The sequence below is a fragment of the Eurosta solidaginis genome, chromosome 1 (assembly GCF_040869045.1).
Source record: "Eurosta solidaginis isolate ZX-2024a chromosome 1, ASM4086904v1, whole genome shotgun sequence".
Classification (NCBI taxonomy): domain Eukaryota; kingdom Metazoa; phylum Arthropoda; class Insecta; order Diptera; family Tephritidae; genus Eurosta; species Eurosta solidaginis.
Window position 1 is genome coordinate 182,579,696 of NC_090319.1, and position 4,427 is coordinate 182,584,122.

The following is a 4,427-nucleotide window of genomic DNA, read 5'->3' on the forward strand; positions in this document are numbered from 1 at the left end:
CTATAGGTGGACGCCTTTTCGAGATATCGCCATTAGGGTGGGCCAGGGGTGACTCTAGAATGTTTGTACGATATGGGTATCAAACGAAAGGTGTTACTGAGCATTTTAAGAGGGAGGGGGCATTAGGTCTATAGGTGGACGCCTTTTCGAGATATCGCCATTAGGGTGGGACAGGGGTGACTCTGGTATGTTTTTGTACGATATGGATATCAAATTAAAGGTATTAATGAGGGTTTTAAAAGCGAATGGCCCTTAGATGTATATGTGAAGGCGTTCTCGCGATATCGACCAAAATGTGGACCAGGTGATCCAGAAAATCATCTGTCGGGTACTGCTAATTTATTTATATATGCAACACCACTAACAGTATTCCTGCCAAGATTCCAAGGGCTGTTGATTTCGCCTTGTAGAACTTTTTCATTTTCTTCTACTTAATATTGTAGGTGTCACACCCATTTTACAAAGTTTTTTCCAAAGTTATTTTTTGCGTCAATAAACCAATCCAGTTACCATGTTTCATCACTTTTTTCGTATTTGGTATAGAATTATGGCATTTTTTTCATTTTTCGTAATTTTCGATATCGATAAAGTGGGCGTGGTTATGGTCAGATTTCGCCCATTTTTTATACCAAGAAAAAGTGAGCTCAGGTAAGTACGTGGGCTAAGTTTAGTAAAGATATATCGGATTTTGCTCAAGTTATTGTGTTAATGGCCGAGCGGAAGGACAGACGGTGGACTGTGTATAAAAACTGGGCGTGGCTTCCACCGATTTCGCCCATTTTCACAGAGAACAGTTACCGTCATAGAATCTATGCTCGTACCAAATTTGAGAAGGATTGGTAAATTTTTGTTCGACTTATGGCAATAAAAGTATTCTAGACAAACTAAATGAAAATGGGCGGAGCCACGCCCATTTTGAAATTTTCTTTTATTTTTGTATTTTGTTGCATCATATCATTACTGGAGTTGAATTTTGACTTAATTTACTTATATACAGTAAAGATATTAAATTTTTTGTTAAAATTTGAATTTAAAAAATTTTTTTTTTAAAAAAGTGGGCGTTTTCTTCATCCAATTTTGCTAATTTTTATTTAGCGCATATAGAGTAATAGTAGTAACGTTCCTGCCAAATTTCATCATGATATCTTCAACGACTGCCAAATTACAGCTTGCAAAACTTTTAAATTACCTTCTTGTAAAAGTGGGCGGTGCCACGCCCATTGTCCAAAATCTTACTAATTTTCTATTCTGCGTCATAACGTCAACCCATCTACCAAGTTTCGTCGCTTTATCTGTCTTTTGTAATGAGTTATCGCACTTTTTCGGTTTTTCGAAATTTTCGATATCGAAAAAGTGGGCGTGGTTATAGGACGATATCGTTCATTTTAAATAGCGATCTGAGATGAGTGCTCAGGAACCTACATACCAAATTTCATCAAGATACCTCAAAATTTACTCAAGTTATCGTGTTAACGGACGGACGGACGGACGGACATGGCTCAATCAAATTTTTTTTCGATCCTGATTATTTTGATATATGGAAGTCTATATCTATCTCGATTCCTTTATATATGTACAACCAACCGTTATCCAATCAAACTTAATATACTCTGTGAGCTCTGCTCAACTGAGTATAAAAAACAACAATCCAGTTCGAAGCAAAAAAAAAAAAAAAAAAAGGTTATCGAATTCAAACACAATTATGTGAACGATATTAAGGGTTGTGTGTAACTCGTCACCCCCCAATAATGTATTCTGTGTTAGGAAGATACTTTGCTTCTACAACAAAAAAATCATTGTCATATCTTTCCTTCTACTAAACCGCAAAAAGATCTATCGGTATGTATATACATATAATAAAGAAACCAAAGCAGCTAAAGTTAATGCAAATTCCTGACCTAGGCTAAGGTATTATGTACATAGGCATATATATAGATCAATGCTTGCATATGTACACCTATATGTAAAGAGACGGATATGATAGTTTTTTTCTGTTTTTTTTTTTTTTTTTCTTCGTTTTCTCACTCACCTGATCTCAGTACATCAGCATTTTAGGTGCCTTTAAGCTGTGGGGACCTGTGAGGGAGGAAAAGTTTACATATATATCTCTCTTCTCACTCGTACAAATACCATCCGTTCATTGCCTAAGTAAGGTTCAATGGAATTTTGCAACCGACTCCACGCTCACTCACTCGCGGTAGCGGGCGTCGAGTGGGTCACAACATTACGCGGCCGAAAAAAAAAAACAAAAGGAAAAGAAAAAAAATCACACAAAAAGTATGTGAGTGCAATAAAAGTTTGCTTACAGAAAAAAAGTATTATTAGTAGCTGGCATACAAAAGTGTGTGGAGACAAAATTGTTAGAGCACCAAAAAAAAACCCCAAAGAAATCTGTGTGCGAAGGAAAAAAAATTACAACGAAAATATCAAAAAAACTAAAACCCGAAGGCTAGCTTAGGGGCCAACAAAATGTGCTTACGTGTGACCAACCAAAACAAAAAAAAAACGAGAAATGTGCAAGCCACGCGTTCCTGGCTAAAACACAAAGGAAATCCTTACAGAAATAAAGGAAATAGTGATGTTTAAAAAAATTTTGAAATTAATAAATGGTTATAAATAAACTAAAAAAAAAAGTAAGGAAGGCTAAGTTCGGGTGTAACCGAACATTACATACTCAGCTGAGAGCTGTGGAGACAAAGTAAGGGAAATCACCATGTTGTAAAAGGAACCTAGGGTAACCCTGGAATGTGTTTGTATGACATGTGTATCAAATGGAAGGTATTAAAGAGTATTTTAAGAGGAAGTGGGCCATAGATCTATAGATGGACGCCATTTAGGGATATCGCCATAAAGGTGGACCAGGCCTGACTCGAGAATTTGTTTGTACGATATGGGTATCAAATGAAATGTGTTAATGATAATTTTAAAATGGAGTGGGCCTATGTTATATAGGTGGACGTGCTTTCGAGATATCGCCATAAAGGTGGACCAGGGGTGACTCTAGAATTTATTTTGTACGATATGGGTATCAAATAAAAGGTATTAATGAGTATTTTAAAAGAGCGTGGGCCTAAGTTCTATAGGTGGGTGCCTTTTCGAGATATCGCCATAAAGGTGGGCCAGGGGTGACTCTAGAACTTTTGTGTACGATATGGGTATCTAAAAGGCCTGACTCGAGAATTTGTTTGTACGATATGGGTATCAAATGAAATGTGTTAATGATAATTATAAAAGGGAGTGGGCCTATGTTATATAGGTGGACGTCTTTTCGAGATATCGCCATAAAGGTGGACCAGGGGTGACTCTAGAATTTATTTTGTACGATATGGGTATCAAATAAAAGGTATTAATGGGTATTTTAAAAGGGTGTGGGCCTTAGTTCTATAGGTGGACGCCTTTTCGAGATATCGCCATAAAGGTGGACCAGGGGTGACTCTAGAATTTGTTTGTACGATATGGGTATCAGATGAAAGGTTTTAATGAGTATTTTAAAAGGGCGTGGGCCTTAGTTCTATAGGTGGATGCCTTTTCGAGATATCGACATAAAGGTGGACCAGGGGTGACTCTAGAATTTGTTTTACGATATGGGTATCAAATGAAAGGTGTTAATGAGTATTTTAAAAGGGAGTGGGCCTTAGTTCTATAGGTGGATGCCTTTTCGAGATATCGCCATAAAGGTGGGCCAGGGGTGACTCTAGAATTTTTTTGTACGATATGGGTATCAAATGAAAGGTGTTAATGAGTATTTTAAAAAAGCGTCGGCCTTAGTTCTATAGGTGGACGCCTTTTCGAGATATCGGCATAAAGGTGGACCAGGGGTGACTCTAGAATTTGTTTGTATTATATGGGAATCAAATGAAAGGTGTTAATGAGTATTTTAAAAAGGAGTGGGCCTTAGTTCTATATGTGAACGCCTTTTCGAGATATCGCCATAAACGTGGACGAGGGGTGACTCTAGAATGTGTTTGTACGATATGTGTATCAAATTAAAGGTATTAATGAGGGGTTTAATAGGGAGTGGCCCTTAGTTGTATATGTGAAGGCGTTTTCGAGATATCTACCAAAATGTGGACCAGGGTGATCCAGAACATCATCTGTCGGGTACCGCTAATTTATTTATATATGTAATACCACGTACAGTATTCCTTCCAAGATTCCAAGTGCTTTTGATTTCGCCCTGCAAAACTTTTTAATTTCCTTCTACTTAATATGGTAGGTGACACACTGAAATATTCGTAATTGAAAGACGTTGCACGTTTGATTGCGCGACATTAAGTCTCTTCTTTATTGAATAAATTATTGTCTTTTATACCAATTTACTTAACCTATACATTCATAAATATCTTAATACTAATAACTAAAAATAAGTACATAGGAAATGGGTTATGCATACATGTACGTTTGTATACAGTCTTTGTATACATGCA